Source organism: Pogona vitticeps, chromosome 3, assembly GCF_051106095.1.
Source record: "Pogona vitticeps strain Pit_001003342236 chromosome 3, PviZW2.1, whole genome shotgun sequence".
In the NCBI taxonomy this organism is placed as follows: domain Eukaryota; kingdom Metazoa; phylum Chordata; class Lepidosauria; order Squamata; family Agamidae; genus Pogona; species Pogona vitticeps.
Genome location: NC_135785.1, coordinates 170,975,517 through 170,996,028, shown reverse-complemented (window position 1 = coordinate 170,996,028; position 20,512 = coordinate 170,975,517). Strand labels below are relative to the sequence as shown.

At 40.5% G+C, this 20,512-nt stretch overlaps 1 long non-coding RNA gene across 2 annotated transcripts in view; it reads left to right on the top strand.

The window, feature by feature from the left end:
• The first annotated feature begins 3,411 nt into the window (after positions 1-3,411).
• Positions 3,412-20,512, top strand: part of LOC140705438 (uncharacterized) — a 35,855-nt gene continuing 18,754 nt past the window's right edge. For both annotated transcript variants that reach the window (XR_012084821.2, XR_013543457.1), the window contains exon 1: positions 3,412-20,272. This is a non-coding gene — a long non-coding RNA (uncharacterized LOC140705438). The remainder of the gene's footprint in view (positions 20,273-20,512) is intronic.

Sequence of the window (20,512 nt, the reverse complement as noted above, 5' to 3'; positions counted from 1 at the left end):
GAGAAATTTAACGGGATCTCCTGGAGATCTGATATGGGTCTGAAAGCAGATTTTCAGTTGAACCGGATGCAGACGGATCTTTAGGATTTGGCATCTATTTCCAAGATAGGTGGTGCTCAGGTGCATGGACAGATTCTTGGCATCAGAATGGCATCACAAGGGACCTGACCTTTTTGGAATTTTTTCCAACTGTGGGTGTACTCTGGCTTTGGGCAGAGGAATGGTCAAATTCAGTGGTCCGTTTCTGGTGCAACAACCAAGCGATCGTTTGTATCATAAACAACCTCACGTCACAATCAGAATGGGTCATGATACTGGTCAGGGCTTTTACATTGCGGGCATTGCAGTTTAACATATTGGTGCATGCCTACCATGTTCCAGGTAGACAATAGGAGAGCTGATGCTCTATCGCACCAAGAGATTGAGCAGTTCAGGGCGCTAACACCAGAAGCCAGGGAGTTGCCAGAAGTTCTTCCTCTGGAGGCCTGGCAGATTGGCGTGAGGACGCATCCAGAGCAATAGGTTTCACCCTGGCACCCAGGACAAGAAAGGGTTACTCTGCCATGAGTATAGAGTTTCAGGAATTTGGGAAAATGGTTGACCTGGAGGGGGTTTGGCCAGCTCCAGTTGAAAACTTGCAACAATTTATGGTATATCTTAATAGGAAAGGGTTAGCACCAGGCACTATTCAAGATAGGCTGTTGTCTCTGGCATTCCAAAATTAATGGTTACAGGGATTTTTCAGGGGATTATCGAATTAGAAAAATGTTAGAGGGATGGTCCAAAGAGAGAGGGAGAGTGAGGAACCCTAGAGTACCCATATCCCCCTCTCTGTTAGAACGCATTTGTGAGCAATGGGTGCTACTTCTACAGGGATGAGTATGAAATACCTTTATTCAAAGCAGCTTCCCAAATAACCTTTTCTGGTGCCCTTAGAATTAGTGAACTGGTAGCTGGGGGTAAGGCAGACTAATCTGTGTTAGCTCTAGAGTGGCAGGACATTAAAGTCCTGGATGGATTTAATTAGAAAATCCAAGGCTGATGAAACAGGCAAGGGGAAGCAATTGGTCCTGGGGCAGTGTAGCATAGAGTGCATATGCCCAGTCAGAGTCATGAGGGCATACTTAGAAGGCTGAGGACAAGAAGCAGGATTATTTTTTCCCAACATGCTGATAAGTCACCTTTGACTAAATATCAGTTCTGGAAGTTGACAGACTTAGCCCTAAATAAGGTAGGCGTTATGGGCATAAAATCTGACATCCATTAATTTAGGATTGGAGTGGCATCCACTGCTGCAGCCCTGGGTACAGCCCAGAGGAAATTAAATAATTAGGCCGGTGGTCATCTGCAAGTTATAAAAGATACATTAGGACCTTATCTAACGTGTAGGCAGTGGCCTGGTTTATGTCTTTTCAGGTCCCCTTGGGTCTGGAAGATGAAAACAAATAGTGGTCATCATCCATAGTTATATCCACTGGGCAGAGCGCTATGCTGCCACATCCCCATGGGGGAGCGATCTGGGGCTCAGAGCCCAGGTACACATTACCTGTAATGGTATGCAGTGGATCCAGCTGTGCAGGATGACAGCATTCGATCAATTCCCACCAGACGTGCTGGTAGTTCATCTTGAAGGCAATGACTTGCCTGGACTTTCTGGTAAGGCGTTGATCCTGGACATTACGCGCGACCTTAAGTGGTTGAATGCCAGTATCCTGTGAAGCGGATCATGTGGTCCACAATTATTCCTCAGTTAGCCTGGTGAGGCTCAGAGAGGACTGGCAATGTTAATAAGGCCCGGCGGGGCATTGACAGAGAGGCATACAAAGGCATCTGCAGCGGCTTTGGATTGGTGATAGGTCACCACAGGATCCAAGAGCAGAAGCCTGAATTTTTTAGGAGTGACTGTGTCCACCTCTCAGATGCAGGTTTTGATGTCTTTTTGTAAGACATCAAAGGGGGCCTGCTTGTTGAGCTCAAAAGGCTCAGTGGTGGGCATGGGACATAGTGTGACTAGTCCCTATGCTGTGGTGGGTAGTGTGGAAATAGCAGGTATTTTTGGTATGTCCCAATGTAATTTCAGGTAAGCCAACAGCACATCCGACCTTCCGGCACTGCGGATTGTGCGATTACAGTGCCTGTGCGGGAAAGATGCGCTGGGCCACTTCTGGGCCAACAGTCATCAACGAAAGATGGCTTCAGGTCTGGAGGTGTTTATTAGTGGCTGGCCGGGTTCCTGCTGTCTTTAGACCGCTGGAACCTGGGGCCGGGGACTCCCCCATTTGTTTATCAAGGGGTACTTGGATACTCCTGCTATTTACCTGTTTCTGCACTACAGCAGCCCCCCCCCTTTTGCCCAGGAATGGCAAATTCAAATTTGGATTTATATCAATAAAGTGTGGCCCATATTTAACTCATATCACTGTCTTGTGTCTTTATTCCGGGCTTGGGAGGGCAATGGCTATTCTCCTGAGAGCCACACAGGATAATCAAACACTGAATCTCTGGTTCTGCTGCCATATATTTCACTCACAAAGCTATCCAGCCAGCCCAACAATTTAGACAAAATAAATTCACACAGCATAAATCTTCATGTCTCCTACTAAATGGACATTGTGTCCCCCCCCCCCCGTTGCTTTTATTAAAGTTTTTAAAGCAGTCAAAAAGTAGCAGAAGGACAAATGGTAATTTTTTCTCCACCTCTGTACTGAAGATATAATACTATTTATTATTTGGTAGCCATATTATTCATTTCGTCTACTGTGTCGAAGGTGATAGCACCATCAGTAAAATTACTAATATTAAGGCTTTCATATCAGAGCTTCCATGTTCTCTCTTTCGCAAGAATGGATATTGTGTCTACTTTACTTAAAGGCACAAGGTCTATTGGACAGTAAAAATCCACTACTTCCAGGTGACACAATCTAAGTATGGTAAAGGATTGTCACTTGGCAATCATATAGGCAGATATAATGCAGAGGAAGTTTTCAGTCATTCTGGATGAATTTTAAAATGTTCATTTTTCCCCCCTTTCAAAATCTGTAAACTGCTCTTCTAATGATACAGTTCTGTTCTCAGTGTGGTACCCTAAATAATGTTATCATTATCAATTAAGGTGTATTACCCAATTGCAAAACTGACTGCAATTCTTTAAAAGTTTACTCAGAGGAAAGTGTATGTTAGGCTTTCCCTGAAGTAGTAAAGGAACAGGATTACAACCTGTGTAGAGGACAGTAGCTATAACAAAAAGGTAACATTAACAGTTCAGTTATATTAAATGTATGTTATGTGCCATGAAATCACATCTGACTTGTAGCAACTCTAACAGAGATTTCAAATTAAGTGAGATATTTAAGGCATAGTTTTCCCAGTGCCATACACACCCTGTGAGTTTCTATAGCCAAGCAGGGATCTGAACCCATGTCTTCTTCTGACCTCTAGTCCCTTATTATATCTGCTACACCACACTGGGTATCCCTTGCACTATCACTTGGAGTAAAAAAAATTAAAGCTCCTTTGTGTCTTTAGATAACTTTATTAATTCTGAACTGCTGGGTCATTCCTACAAAGGTCTTGCAAATAGGGCTACACTTTAGATATGAGCTGTCTATTTACTTAGACCCACCAGAGCTTCTTAATTTAATTCCTTGTTGCCTGATGGTGTGACTAAATGGTCAAATTATCCTGGGCAGGCCTTCTTTCCCTTTAAAGGAAAGGGAAGCACTCATTTCTCAAGATTGCTAAGTGGCTTGTTTTTATTTCAAACCCCACTCCTTTTGTTTTGTGTTTATGGGCTCAGAAATATCAGTTGTCAGCATGGGCGTTGAAACTTTTCCAAAGTTACTGGTACACCAACATCAGCTGAATAAATCCTCTACTTATAATGAAAACAATGCAAAAAGTATACTATATTTTTCTGGAACTTCACTGGGGCACCTGTTGTAAATTTTAAGAAACTGGCCAAAATCCTGTTGCTTAGTGTAGTAAATCGCCCGAGAGTAGCTCCATTACATCAGTGGGGATTTGCTGAGTCAATTTCTCCATAAATTCTGTTGATTCAAATGGATCTGCTATGGCTTAAAGTCATTCATAGTTAGAGTAGGTCCATTTGAATCAATAGAATTTACAGAGAAATTAACTCCTCAAATTCCTAGTGGTTCAGTAGGCTTAATCTATTTATTTTCTTTGCGACAACTACTTGTCGTACATTGAGCACAAAGTGTGAACTGAGTATAAAGAAACATTGGGTAGGGGGAGAGAACATAATGCTGTCTTGCCATATGTTATCAACTGTCCAGGAAACTTCATCTGGAGGAGCAGACAAAACTGGAGGTGATGCATCTGTATTCATGCCTGAGTGCTGCAGCTGTAGCATGTCTTGGCAAGTTATTCTTAAAAAGAATAAATCTGATTACATGGTGAGGCCATCCATAACTGAGTAGAGATAGGACAAAGCTTTAGGTTCCAGATATGGTTTGCTTCATCGTGCCCTGATAAACTGTCTTGCCTGGCTTTACAGTTGGGATGGCTTACACCCCTTACCTCCTCCAGAGATGTCTAGTACAGTCCCCTAGGAGGTGTCTATTCAGATGTAAATCCCACCAAGTTCCATGTGCCTCACTTACGTAAGGTAGTAGCCATCTTTTCTTCAGATTCAGGGAAGGAGCATGAAGCCAGGGGACAGTCAGTGTTCGGGGAGTAAGAAGGCAGAACAAAATGATGTCTCAAAGGCAAAGTGTTTTCTTATAGACTGCACTTACAGTATCACCATAAGGCTTTCTCCTTCCAGTCTAGAATTGTCTGCTCTAACTGGCGGCAACTTTGGCTTTCCTTTCCCTTTCCAGCAGGAGGTCTTTCTCATCACATCTCGTCTGGAGATGCCCAGAGACAGAATCCAAGACCTTCTATGGGCAAAGTGTAAACTCTGCCATTGACACAGGTACTACATGGGGATGCTGGATATACTAGCAAGCAGAGCTTCGAAATGATACTTTTCTCGACTACAACTCCCATAATCCCTTATCCATCCTGGCTGCTGAAGGATTCTGGGAATCCTAAGGAGTTACTTTTCCAACCTTTGCCAGGAATTGTGGTGGTGGTGGTGGTACCAAGAGAGCAAGACTGTCCACTGTAAGCAGAACTTGGTCAGTAGGGATAATGGGAACACACTGATCCAAAGAAAAATATTCAATTGCACAATATTGAAGTAAAGAGCAAATGCAAATCCATATTTATCCCATTTCTGGCCATGCCAGATGCTCCTAACCTGAAAGGATTTCTTTAAAAAAAATTCCAGGACATTACAGTTCCATTGAACAAAAAGGGATGCACTTTAATTTTGCACACAGTATTTTGAAATGTTCCTTTTTCTTGAAACTTTGACCTGGTGACTTTCTGTATTCCCGCCCTTCCTGCAAGCAAGCTATCCGCTTTAACTTCAACTTCTGACCCCTTTGGCCTTATGATCTCTCCCTTTTATTTTAAAATATTATTTAAAGGAATGCTTGTGCTTTCCTCTTCTACTTCCTCTTCTCTTCCTGGCATGGGGAAAACATATGCCACTTTTAATAAGTATATAGGAATGATTTAAGTACTGCTGTTGCCATGGATTTGAAATAAACACATAGTACAAGTTACAGCCTGCCTTAAGCACTGCTGGAGCTGATTTTAAAATACTGATTGATTCGAGAAAGGTTTCTCTTTTTTAAAAATGGAGGGAAGACTATAAATGGCAAGAGGTGGTATGTCGATGGCTCTTAATTCAGTTAAAAGAAATGCCTAAAGTTTAGGCCAATAGAGCACTATGGAAGTTCTGGCTTGATCATAGCTTGCATGCAGTGGCTTCTCCTGAGTACCGACACCTGAGCAACACCAAGTGTTCAATATAATTATTATTATTGTGGGACACAAATACTTCCTTGGAAAAGAAACACACATTCATCTTTTCTGAAATATTGTTTTGCACCATTGTTTCCTTGAGCACCTGCTACTTTGGCATCATTTTTATCACCCTTTCGTTACTACCTGTCCTGCATTAGTCACATGGATGGACAATCATTATTTCTTGTTTCCTGAATGAGATATTGTCTTGAGGAGGGAAGTGAAAATAAGGCAGTTGCATATCAAATGCATTTCTCTGAATCTTGCCATTATTCTTGTCCCTCACAAGGCCCATATCAAGTGGCATGACTCCTCCCCATGTCACATAAAAATGCATACCTATTTTTGATATACATGTTTCCTAATATATGCTTTTTTTTTCATGCACTGTTCTCAGTGCATCTATTTCCCCCTCCGCCCATGGCCTAAAATGTGTGTGTACACATTTTGATGTATATGCATTTTTAATCAAATACTTGTGTAGTATTTTTACAAAGAACTGAAAAAACCCTGCTTACTGTTTCTGGATGAAAAATTGATGAATTATATACCCACTCTATCATTAATATTCTTACTTTAAGAAGGAAAACAGTTCTGCAGGTACACATTGTCCACCATTGTCCTAAAGTAGGGAAGTGTCCATAACTTAATGATGGACTGATAAATCTCTCTCTCTCTCTCTCTCTCTCTCTCTCTCTCTCTCTCTCTCTCTCTCTCTCTGTGTGTGTGTGTGTGTGTGTGTGTGTGTGTTTGTGTGTGTGTTGCTGTGATACTGGCAGAAAAGTATACAGGCACTTTTTCTGGGTCTGCATCAAGTGTGCTCAAAGTGGATCTGAGAAACAAATGCCCAAACCTGTCCTGACTCATCAATATGATGTTCAAATTCAGTCTTTTCTAGCTCACAGGCTTGGTCATATGGATATGTAACAAATCACCCCACACAGAGGGCATAAGAACTGAGGCTGGAAAGTGTGGGAGGAGGGCATTGTTCATAGATCTGAAGGCTGGAGGAAGGGAGCAAGCAGCCTTTAGATTAAAAGATGGATTTGATAGGTTAAGAAGTCATAGAACTTTGACAAAGCATAACTTTACTAATACAAATAAGCTCTCTGGGCTACATTTGAATTCACATCACACCACACCTGGTAAGAATTAGTCTAGCACAGCATCATCAATCATAGTGTGGTTGTCAGTTTTGACATCCTTTAAGTCTACGTTGTATGCTTAATGACTACATTACAGAAAATGTAAACAGACACCAAACATACAGATATGCCCTATTTTTTTAAAATCCCTTTTGATTTTTTTCAAATTTCCATGAAAAAATACTGTACAAGCTGCACATGTGTGCATGTGCCAGCAAGTGTGTATGCATACAAAAATGCAGAACTCTTCACCACTTTAACTAGCATGAAGTCAGAAGAGTGCGGTTCCAAACTGTAAGGATTAAAAATGAAATTCCCCAACTCGGGTAGATTCAAATGTGGGGGTACTGACTACAAATATTCATACATGTTTAATTCATAGGTGCAGAGCCCCCCCTCTGTGTGTGTGTGGTGTGTGTATAGATCTCCAGGCAACATTCATGCGTATACTCAGTGGAGCTACACAAGGGATGATCACCTTATTAAAGCCAGTGATGAAACTCTCATTTATTTGATTGTAGCACATTTGAACTGCATCAATATATATTCACATAATTTCTGTATTCTCAGCTATGATGATATTATTGCTGTGTGTGTAGTACCTGGGATCCAACAGTCAATGGCAAGCATGGTTCGTGACCTTCATCAAACATGTATGAGTAGAAAATACAGGAGAAATTCTCTGAGTTTATAATCTAGGATAAATGCTGTGAAATGGAAATGAGCCCCCCACTTCCAAATCTGAGTAGCTCTGCCTGCTGCTGATGTTTTCCCATACTTGTTTGCAGGATGTACGGGGGGAAAAAAGAGAGAATGTTCTTGTAAGTTACTCTGCATTGTGTTTCTGCAAAAACATACAGCCGCATTTCGTCTGGGATTCAGTGGGAGAAATAGGAGTGATCCCCATGTCCCGTGATAAGTCACATTAGAAGTCTTGCCAAGTGTTTGTTCTCCAGAGTCAATTCAGGAAGGTGGGTGGGAGAATGTGATCAGAAATTTTTTGTAAAGCACGGGGATGAAAATGAATTAATAAGACGAGGGCTGAAGGCAATACACTCAGGCAGTATCTTGCATTTGATTATATTCTTTACTCTTTTTTAAAAAAAACACGATGTAGCGTGGCTGGGATGGCTCATCAAGTATAAAAAAGTCAACACAAGCATTTGTGAATATTTATTTATGTACTAATATTCCATAAAACACTAAGTACTATTGAAAGCCCTGGGCTGCCGGGTGTTGATCTTCTAAGATGCTAAAGCTACACCAAGCATTAAAGTCTCTTAGAGTTAATTCCTGTTACAATTCAAACTTGATAGTAGTGTAGCTTGTAAGAAAGTTACATTATTGGTGGTATGATGATAATGATAGTAATGATGATGATAAAAATTAATAATAATGATAATAATGTGTTTTGAAAGCATATTTCAACTGTTGAGATCGCATTACATTGAATCACTAGTGATTCTAACAGAGCTTTAAAATATGTTATTGTTGTTATCCTCCCATTAGGGAATGGATTGGGAAAAGGTTGATGCATGGTGTGTGTGTGTGTGTGTGTGTGTGTGTGTGTGTGTGTGTGTGTGTGTGTGTGTGTGTGTGTGTGTGTGTGTGTGTGTGTGTGTGTGTGTGTGTGTGTGTGTGTGTGTGTGTGTGTGTGTGTGTTTTCATGGACTCATTTTTAAACACACACCTTTAAGGTGGATATGGTTTATAAATGGATAGTTGCTTTTGGTTTCATGTTAAGTCCAGTTCCAGGGAGTGGACATGCATTAAATAGCACACATTCTGGAAAACTTTCTTACTAAATATCTTATTTTCAAAGTAGCATTAATTTCCCTGAGACTTAATCTTTGGATATCTATTTAAGATCAAGAGGAAAAATAATTGAATTTTCTGTCTTTGATTGACAGTATTTCAATGACTTCTGAAATTATTATTAGAAGAAACAATTTTAAGGGAAAGTGTGCCAGATAGGGCAAAAGAAAATAACTGTGTACGATTTTGTTGCAAACACACAAACATCACATCAGTCAGTCATTTTTCTCCCCCAAAGGATGTGGCAGAGGCAAATTCTCATTAAGGAAATCTTGCTATGAAACTTTTATATTTCCAAAGGATCATTCGTGTAAATCCAAACATGTTATGTTAAATGGGTTTATGTGGCATTTGTGTTTGTGAATATGTGTGTGCTTGATTTACATCAGTTCAGAAGCATTCCTGTTCTTTGATGTAACTATATTCATATGTCTTACATCTGATTTATGCAAGTATTTGCACGACCACCTTATGAGCCTCAATTCCCACAATGCAATAAATCTAAGGACAAACATAATTAATAAGAAAGCCTTTGAAATGTGTAATCTTACAGTTTTAAAATGGATTGATTTTAGCTTAAACCTTGTCTCAATTCAGGAAGCACAGAGATATGTCCCCCCACCCCAATACACCCCTCTTTAACTGTGTGTTAAATGCTGTTCAAAATGCAGGAACATCGACACAAACCAGAAACTTCTACTTAACTAATAGCCTGGCTCTGAAATAATTTCTATTGGTACATGGCTATACATTGCAAGATCTGCGTCCACCATTCCATTACTCTTCTAAATAAACAAAACTTGCCGATAATCCCCAAGAAAAAAACAGCTGAAAGAAAAAAAACTAGTTGGAAAGAACAGCATATTTCAGTTGTGGAATATGCAAGAGAAAAACTTTATGTGGTGATGAGGGTGGAGGTTGGGGAGATATAAATCTTTCCAGGGTGATTTGTAAATGCACTATTTTAACTGCAGCTCTGCTCTTTCAAAAGCTCCCACTGGTTACTCCTTTCAAGCCATTTCCTCCCCCCATCTCTTTCCCCCCCCTTTTTTAACCGAGTGTGCCTGAATCCAGAATATAACTGACTGCCCTTCATAGAGTGTTAATAAAGGGTTACGCTGTCTTTAATGAAAATGTACTAGGTTCACATAATTCAGTAGCTAATTAAAAGCGCGGCTGAAAGCCGGGAGCACAGATATTGTTTATATTGATAGCTATTGTATTACTTCGGTATATAATATGAGCCTCTTCAGCTGACGGATGCCCAAAGGAGGGTCTAACAAATCGCTCAGCTGGTGGTTGACGTTGGTCCTGAAGAAAGCAAGGAGGGGGCATTCTGCCGCCTTTTCAGAGCCTGTACACCAGCTGTCACCCAGCAATGGGTGCTGAAAAGCCGCTGTCACTTCATCCGAAGGGATTTACTTGGTCAGAAGGGAAGAAATTTAAATACAAAGCATGCAGCTAAGAAGCTAGTGAAAGGGATTATGAGTGCACAGGAGCACATGTGTATAAGACACTAATACATCTTTAGGAAATTTCAGATTGCCCCAAAGCCTGGATTAATGCCAGAGGCAGGGTGGTAGACATAGGCAGAGCCCTTTTACCATTTGCTTATTATCTCACAAGGTTTCAACATTACAATTTTCAGTATGCTGTGTAAGAAATATATATGTATATTTCTTACACTATATAAATATAAATATAAATATAAATATAAATAAGTGTAAAGGAAGGTGGGAAGGGGAGGATAATATTGACACTTTATACTGACATTCTCCCTAAGAGAGCCAGGCCTTCTTGACTTCTAAGTGAAGATGATATGAATTATCTGCAACCATAACTGACTCCAGTTCATTTGGCAACTATCTGGGTGTGCCTGTTGTTATCTTCTTCAACCCCAAGCGGATGTCCATGCACATGGTGAAAGCCTCCCTCCTTGCAATCATGGCTACCACCAGTTGGGTTCTGAAAAGGCTTTATCATGTTCACCTCCTGGCTTGAAAACGTTAAGGATAGTGGCAGAGAAGATGGGTGTATTACAGTTTTATCTCTAGAGTGATAATCTAATTAGTGAGGAAAATGGTATTCCAGACTGAATGTATTGCTGGCATTCATAAATAGCATGATGTTACATAGTTACTAGAAGGACTAATGGGGTAATGAAACCCTTTTCCTTCCTTCCTTCCTTCCTTCCTTCCTTCCTTCCTTCCTTCCTTCCTTCCTTTCTTTCCAGCATCTTTAGCCAGCTGGCCTGGGCAATCTATTTCAGCTCAACAGCATGTTTCTTAGTCTGGACTGAGATGCTGCTTCCCTCTACCTCTTCTGTGAACAGAGCTTCTGGAATGTCAGTGTAACACCCCCAAGTATTTTGGAAGGAGAAATGGAGAAAGAAAGACTATGGAACAAGGAACAAGGAGCAAATGCCAGTCCAGTCTCTGGGGATGCAGATTGTTGTTGCTGTTGGTTTGGGGAAGGCATCCTGACCCTGCCTCTAACACAGACAATTTTCTGAACTGTGTGGGTGCGATAGGTGGAGGCTGAAAGAGAGCATGTTTACATGGGATAGTGACAAAAATAATGATAAGAATGAAGATAAGAATAAATAACCAAATGTAATTTCTCAACAAAAGGTTGAATATAAAATGGTTATACTAGCTGAAGGGTGGGAGGGAACAAGAAATCCCTGTTAACGAGCCTGTGAGGACATTAACGACATGTGTGGCACAAAGCCTTGAGATTTAACAAAAGTGCACACAGCTCAAAGCAGCTGCCTTTAGAGGTCAGTAGAACATCACTACAGTATTCACAAATCTTCCATGAAGGATTAGAAGTTAGACTTAAAACCTTTACACACACACATACACACAGAAAGAATCGCCCTCTCTCTCTCTCTCATACACACCATTCCAGAGGATGCTGCATTAGTGTTATCTAAATTTCTTCACATATATACTATCATGTATCTAACCCAGCAAAGCTGATTAGTAGAGCAGCTTGCTTCTGACACATCCCTTTATGCCAGCCAGAAGCTGCCTTGCACCGCCACCTTATTCACTGTGGAGACATGCCTGAAGCAAGATTGTAACACAACATATGCAAATGAGATGAGCCTTACACCACTTAAAACGAGATGGCTATAATATGTAACAGCTTAATGTGCCCAGAGACGTGATTGATGCCCTTTCCCCATCTCTAAAGAGCTTTGGAGTTGGCTTGAGACACTCTTTTGAACCAAATATGTTTATTTCTTTTTTAGTGCTTGTCTTTCCGACAATTTCTTTAATCCCACATGTTGTGCGTGTGTATCTGTCTGCCTGTTTGTCTGCATAGATTAAAATAAAATAACCCCTATAGTGGGAACAGTGCAACCGGGGTGGGTGTGGGGAAGGAGATATAGGATCCATCAACAACCTTACTACAGTGAAATAGGATTATTAGAATCTGGGGAACAATGTCTCAGTCACTACACAGCTATTTTCCATGGACTTCTCTTCCATTTAAAAACGGTCCTAGCATTGCCCATTGCCGTACTGTGATTTCAAGGAGCCCACCCTGCAGTTGGATCACGTTCCCATCATAGTGTTGCAGACCTGGTATCAGGTTCAAACTCTGTACGCGCGTGTCATCTGAGACAAATAGAACTTGGCCGAAAACCTAAAAAAAACAACAGCAACCCTACAACCAAATGCTGCCAAACTCCGTATACTTCTAATCAGTATTCATTTCCTGTCCTTAAAGTAAACAGAAAACAGATTTCTGTATTTCTCCTAAAATCAATCTTTCACTGTATGCCAGTTGCTTTTGCCCAATTAGTATTCCAAAATCATTCATTTTTTTGTTATAAATTAGATTTTTTTTTACAAGAACACACACCTTGGCACTGCTTTTCATTCACTACTTATATATAATGTGACAGACCTAACGTCATGTAGTTTAGTGGGCTTCTTTTTTTTTTTTAAAGTAACTTGTTAATGAATTGAGATGAATTGGAGAGGGGGAGGCGTATTAATTATAGCTTGCCTACTAGGTTAAGCTTTTGGCTCTTCACCTCAGTGGCCTAGCAAACATTTCTTGCCTTTGGCCATGTCGGAGGGCCTCATTAAAACGTCTCTTGGGAGGAGACCGGAATTGTTAGGGAAGAGCATTGGTCAGTGCCTCGGCTAGAGGAAGCCAGCAAGGGACAGATTCCCTGATCTCAGAGAACTAACAAGGCCGTGGATATTACACCTGTAATCAAACTGCCTGGAAACTGCCAAGAGACCAAAGCACTCTCTGGTTTTGACTTGGAAGAGTTCTCTGAAAATGCTGAATCCAAGCCATGATTGATGTGCATACCCAATTACGAGCCCTCCAGATATATTACAGCGGTGTGGCTGTAAAACTTAAAGAATACATATCGCGTAAAATGAGATAACTGGATGGAATAATGAAGATGACTGATAAATGCAGAGACAATTTCATTTTATTTTTCCAAAACTGAACTTGCTGGCCAGGATTCAGTGGGATAATTCTACTGATGGAATGACATTTGGCAATGAAATAGAGAGTGGAACCATCCTGTGTCCAGCATTAGCTCCTTTTACACCACCAAAACATGCTATGAAGGGTAAGCACATCCCTTCCAAGTCACAAAAATAGCTGACCAGAGTTTTAGATGCCTATGTTTCCATCTCCTTTTTAAAATTTGTAAATACCATCTAACCTACAAGTGTGCAAAATGAGCATCTCCATACTCATTGGATCTGGTAGTCATGGGCTGACAGAAGTTGCAGTCTAGTGACATCTGGAGGGCCTCATTTTTCTCTTCCCTGGTCTAGCCCAATGAAAAGTTCTGGAAAAGACGAAAGCTTGCACACTTTCATGGAATTTTATTTGGTGTTATGGAATATTTGTTCAGCTCAAAGAGTTGGAACTAAGAAAGAACTAGACTGTGAGTAAGAGATTTGAATCAGAAAGAGTGGGAGAGCAAAAGAGACCGCAGTTGCTATTGCCACTTAGATTGCTTGCCAGCAAATAATTCCTATATGTTTGTGTTGGACGAGTGAATCCACATAGTGAATTCATGCAAATGCAACTGAATTGCTAATTTATTCTCAGGGTTTTGAAGCTTGTGCATGTGGAACTGATTCTTCTATGTTATGAATACCCAACTCAGTTGAGGAAGATATCTTGGATTTTTCCCTGAATCTGAATTCAAAAGGACACTTAAACTTTTCAAGTCTACAAGCAGTGTCTCTATTAGTGCTGTTGCTGAGGATTTTGGTGCATAAATTGGAGCATTTTGTCATTGTTTTAAATGCTCATGTTGTCTGTTATATAACTGTGAATAAGAAGAGACTTAGTTTGTGAAATTGTGTCTGCAAGGTTCATCAATAGATATCTAAGTAAATATATAGCCCCATAGAATTCAAAAGTGTTACACTAATAAAGCAGTTGCCATCTATGGATCAGGGTGCTCTTTTGCAACTTAGCCTGAAACTGAGGGAAATGACATTGTTGTTCTTGCTCTGAAGAAGGATCTGAACCCTTGATCTCCCTGTATTCACCTTCCATTACCTTAATGGGACTGCACATATCTATGACATCTTGTCACAGAAGTGTGCACTCAAAATGAATCAGAAAGTTATTTGTGTCAAAATAGCTATATTGGCATATGATGGAAGGCATTTCTCTTCTGTTGCTAGCATATAGGGTAGCACAACTAACTCATAACTTACTCTGTGGCACGTTAGGTGCATAAGTTATTCTGAGTTGAAACCATCTAGGGTGGGGATGCTGTACACTGCATACAGATGGTTTCAGATCATATCCTTGTCATGATGAGCTAAAGGACATCAGTTATGTGGCCCGATCACACCAGACCTATGACCATTGTGGTCTCCATAAATTCTTATCAGCCATGCACTGTGGGTTCTGATACATATGCATGCAATGTTTTAAAAATGTCAAGTCCACTTTATTGGAGAATCTTTTAATAATGCACAATCGCAAACTAAAATTTTTATTTTATTTTATTTTTATATGCAACATTTTCCTCAGAATTGGAACACAAGACAGCTTGCAAAGGAGTTTAAAAACTGTAGAAAAATGAAATGCAATAGTATTGCAAGCTACCATTAAAATAGGATTAAATTCAATATATTATTAAAATGCAATTAAGGTTAAAATACATTTGATTATTCTCAGCGGTTTATGTACCTGGCTGCAGAGCCAGAGGTTGGGAGTTGAATTCCTTACGATGCCTCCTTGACAAGGGCTGGGCTTGATGATCCATAGGGTCCCTTCCAGCTCTGCAGTTTTAAGATTATTATTATTATAAATAAAAGAAAATCAACACATAGAGTACAAATTAATAAATAAAAATGTCTTCCATCATTCTGAGGCTTAAACCAGCGGAAGGAACATTATATCCGTAAGGCACGTATGGACCCTTCCCTACATGAAAGTGTGTGCTATGTTAAGATCTCGGAGATAAGAAGAACTGATAGTATACCAATGTGTCACCCAATGAGAAGACACTCCAAGAACAATACTGGAACCAGGGGGTCTGTCTGATAGATTTGTCTGAAAACAAATCCTTGTACAAGGCTAAAATTCGGTGATGTGCAAGATTTTGTTCAGTCATTGATTGAGTGGCACTGATCTCATGATGAACTTTGCACAGAAACTCGGGAGAATGAGAAATGTCAGACTATTGACAGTACAGCTGCTGTGAGGGACACAAAATGTTGGCTGAACTGGGTTTGAAGGGATGAAGAAACTTCACTTAGGGCCTGGGGAAAGGAGAGCTGAATTTTACATATTCAAAATATGTAAAAATAACAAAACTTTGGTTGTAAAATGATCCCTAGTAAATATAATATGGAATACGTCTACCAGCTGCTGCAGTAGGAAATGTCATGTTGATTAGAGGAGCGATCTCCCAAATGTACTTAATATCAGAAAATTCTTAAAGAGGAATGCTTGTGCTCTTCAACTGTTTTGAAGCAGGACCTCCCTAAATATTAGACTTGACAAAAGCTGTAGAATCGACTTTTGACTTCTTAGAAATCAGCACCTCCTATAAGGCATGAGAAAGCCAGATGAGACTAGGTGACGTTGCATGACATTTGATCTGTCCTTATTTCAGGTTGACGCTTCTGCCTCACCCCCCAGCAGTCTAACACTGTCAATTCGATATGTCAGCCACTTTGTACGAGGGCACATTTTGAAAGAAAGAAAATCCTTGAAATATGACAGCAGTTTGTCATATGCATACACATCCATTTGATGACTAATTTATATAACAGTTTATACCTTTGGATTGGCTTTGGGCCAGTGATTTACATGACAGCTGTAGATAGCTTTTCCAGGGCTGCGTTTTGTTGAATTGTAGCCCTTCTTTAGCTGGCAGTGTACGAAAGGAAGTGTTTTTCCTTGTCACTTAGCAGAAACTTTGCCCATTAACTCTTCTGTTTCCTTATGCTCTGAGGGCTGGTTTATAAATCCAGCAGAATCAGGTAGCAAACAAAGTTTCAATAGACGGTACAATCTGAACTGCAGGTGGTTTTGATTGAGAGCTACTTTGTCTAAAACATGTGAAGCCCTATGTAGTTTGTCTGCTTAAAACAACCTATCTCAAGCCAGGGTTCTCCAGGTGTTCTGGACTACAACTCCCAGAAGTCACAACTGCAAGCTGTTTTCTGGGGCTGATGGAAGTTGTAGTCCAGCATGTCTGCTAGACTGGTGGATGTTGGTCTGAAACATTCAATGTCTTTACATCCACCTGAAGCTGGGCATTTAATGATAAAATAAAATCATGAATAATGCTTTTTATTTCTAATTGAGATGGGCACCTACCACAGTTCAGCGATTCAGTGAATCAGGCCCACAGGTGTTGTGTGGGCAACAAATTCTGCACCCCCCCTCTCCCCATGGAGCTCACTCAGAAGAGAAGGCAGGGTGTGGAATGTGGGGCATCTGCATAACACCTGTGGTTTTGATCTGCTGAACTGTGCTGAACTGCCTAACTACGATAACTGCCCATCTTGAATTTCTACATATACTGACAACTCCTTATCAACATCAGCATCCATTTTTGGTTTTTAGTGCAATGGCCACTATCTTTACTTCAAGGTTAGGCTTCATTTTATATATATTGTCAGTATCTTGTTTCTCTTTTATTTTTCATCTGGAGCCAGAGTCACCCCATAAAAGGCCCTGCAGAAGTTTAAAGATTGGCACCTGAAACTGAGCTTTATCAGCAATGCCTCAGAAGACAACAATTTCCCAAGATGACCAGGGTTTAGTCCATGTTTAAAGGTCAAAAAAAAAATATTCTTTCCACAAATGATATCTAGCACTGCTTCAGGACAACCAGGTTGCTTGAGGCCCAGAGTGATTTGCTAATTTCAACTGCTGCATCAGATGCATCCCTTCATGAGGGAGGCAGATCTGGCTACAGAGATTTACAGTATGACTTACAGTATTTTTCCCTCCATAAGACGCACCTTTCCATAAGACGCACCAATTTTTTAGGAGAAGAAAACAGGAAAATATAATCTGTTTTCTTCGCTCCATAAGACGCACAGACTTTCCACCCCCCTGTTTTGTGGGAAAAAAGTGTGTCTTATGGTTGAATCTCAACTGCTAGAACATGTTGTATGTGAGGCCACACTTAAAAATGGCCTCAGAAACTACAGCCAGCACAAAATCTAATGGTCAAAGTGTTGAATTTGTGTCTACTTTGAAGGTCATATAATACGGGTCCTGAACTAGCCACACTGGCTTCTAATTTGTTTCTGAGCCCAGTTCAATGTGCTGGTTTTATGATGTCCTAAAAATAGGAGCCTGCTCTTGAACTTCTAGTTTCACTCAACTGTTTGTCCAGCTACGAGGAATGGCTTTTTTATATATGAGTATAGAAGACAGAGCTTCTTCTGTAGTAGAACCTTGATGCTGGAGCTCTCCTCCAGGGAGGTTTAGGCTACTTCCATTCTCACCAAGTTTTAAGTGGGAAATAAAAGCAGTGAATTCTAATTTTTTTTCTTTTGTTTGTTTAAAGGAAGGCTGCATTCTTCTTTTGTTTCAGCCTTGTCCGGGCTTTAAAACCATGCAGCTTACATACCTCCCATAGCACTTAAAGCAATGTCTGGGCGGTTTACAATTTCATTATGCACGCTATAATTGCCTCCCACAGCAAGTTGGGTACTTAATTTATCAACCTCAGAAGGATGGAAGGTTAAATGAACCTCGAGCTGGCCATCTGGGATTGAACCTTGGTCACAAGCAGAGTTTTGGCTGCAGTATTGCAGTTTAATCACGGAGCCTCATGAACACTTGTTGCCTGACAGTTGCTGGTCTAGTTACTATGACCCTTGAGCCAGGTACCCCCTCCCCAAATATTGACCAGTCTTGGGTACTACACACTATGTTGTAGGGAATTAGGGTGGGCAGCCGGACCTGTTGGCTACTCTTTTCGGAAACAAAATGCTTTGAGCCAATGCTGCCCAAGCTCCTGTAGAGATGTCTCTGCAGAAATTCATACATATAATGTTTTGTAAGTGAAATTCAGCTACATATTCCTCATTCTTGCATATATTACATGGGGATACAACGGCAGTCTACTTGCTTGGGTTTGTTGATGTTTGTTAGGCCATGCTGCAGAGATAAAAGGCTACAGCCTTTTGGAATATGAAAATGCTTTATGTTTATATATACTGGCTATGTAGCACAGAAAAGTTAAAGTGTGGATGTAAATCAGTCTGTTAAAATAATCATGTGGCAATCTTGGTCTTCCACTTGTCCATAAATATCACATAAAGGTGGACAAGCTCACATAGCTTAAATTCACTGGTACAGAAAGGCAGTAAAATAGAAATAGAAGTGTGTTTGTGTTAAAAATCCCACTCAGTTGGCATGTCTAATGGTAAACAAATCCCACCATATTTTCAACATTCAAAAACATTTTTGACATGCCTGCTTACTATACTTGTATTCAACAACATCTGCCTACTAGATCTTGTTTCAGTGTCAAACATTCTTGCTCCTCCATTTTTGCTCAGAAATGTTTAACATCATTATGAAGACTTCCACTTTAAATCTCTCTCCCCAAAGCACTTTTTATCTTCAGTGACTCCAGGGCTGTTTGGTTCCTCTAGTGGCCAAATATGACTCTAACCTTGTCATTTATTCTGTTTTTTTCAAAGCACTCTCTCACATGAGTGCAACAGGGAAGCAATGGGTGAGTGGGGGGTGGGGGGTTTGGAGAGGTGTGGATGTCAAGTGAATCTGATTCTGTAAAACAAAGCAATGATGAGTGCAGCAGAAATGACATCATGGGCAAAAACAGATTGCTGCTGATTAAAGAGTCCCTGCTTTCATTTTGGGTTGCATGCAACTTTGTCTCATTGTATGTGAGTTGTGCACAACCCAAAATGAAAGCAGGGGCTCTTTAACCATCAGCAATCTGCCTGTGAAGGCATTCCGGCTATGCGAGCATAGGTACGTAATAGGATACTCCTCTCTGTTTATCTTTTACTGCTTTGTTTTGTGGATTTAAATCCTCTGAGCTCATCTAGTGGATAATGAACAGTTGGCACTCTGTGTTTGTTATATCAGGTATTCTGGCAACCATAAGTTTCCTGGTTGAAAATTCCATTCCGTTTTTGTGTCTTCATTCTGTGGTTTGGCCCTTACACACTGGAGAAGGAAGAATCCAAATGTAACAGAATTACTTTTGTAGTTTTTGAAGGAGTAGCCACGTTAATCTCTGCAAGTTTATCAAGCAAAACCTCTGGGAGGAAAACTGGCTCAATTTCAAGTGCTGGATTCTGCTGTGTTCCATCTAAAATGAGGCAAGTATATTTCTGTCTCAGCTCTGTATCCTCATCTCATAACCATTTGTATATGCAATCCATTTATATACGAGAGCATGTATGGGACCATACAGGGGACACACCAGTGTTATTTGATAAACACCAAAGCATTCCCACAAAGGGGGTCACTGGAAGAAATGGTCCATGCAGCCTGTGGTCCCTGTTCTGAATGCAAGCAGGTGAGTAGTGGTGCTGCTCTGTCCTTTTGATGTTGCCAACTCCCATTTGCCACCCAACTTTTTTTTCTCCTCCAAAACCTCTTAACAAACTTCAAAGGCCTCCTTGCTTCTCGCCTTAATCCAGAGCACTGAGACCTCCAGTTCAAAGAACTTTCCTTAAACCCTCTTCTTAAACGGCAACCCAAACTTTTTCTTTCCTTTCCACAAAGTAGCAATTACAGCTCTGTTGCATGGTGATCGGGCTCCGCCGATCAGCTCCTGCAATTAATTAATCTTACAAAGGGGACTCATTTCCTGGCATTCAAACTGACAAGAGACTAGAGAACAGAAAGGCCTTTCAAAGCTGTTCCAGTGAACGGAGGGAAGAGGTATCGCAAGAAAAAGGCCCACAGTATTTGAGGTAGAGAACACATTTGATACTACTTTAACTCGCTTGTTGATTGAATGATTATGTTAAAGAGAGCACTTTTTCCCCCTAATCTTTTACCTGCACCAAAAAAGAGGAGAAAAGTGTGAGCATGGGTAAACGTTACACAAATATAACAAAATAGCATGAAAAAGTCTTCACATGGCATCCTTTCAATTTTCCTCATACTGTGCATCTTTCTGGAGCATTATACTAACTTTCTTTAAGCAGAAA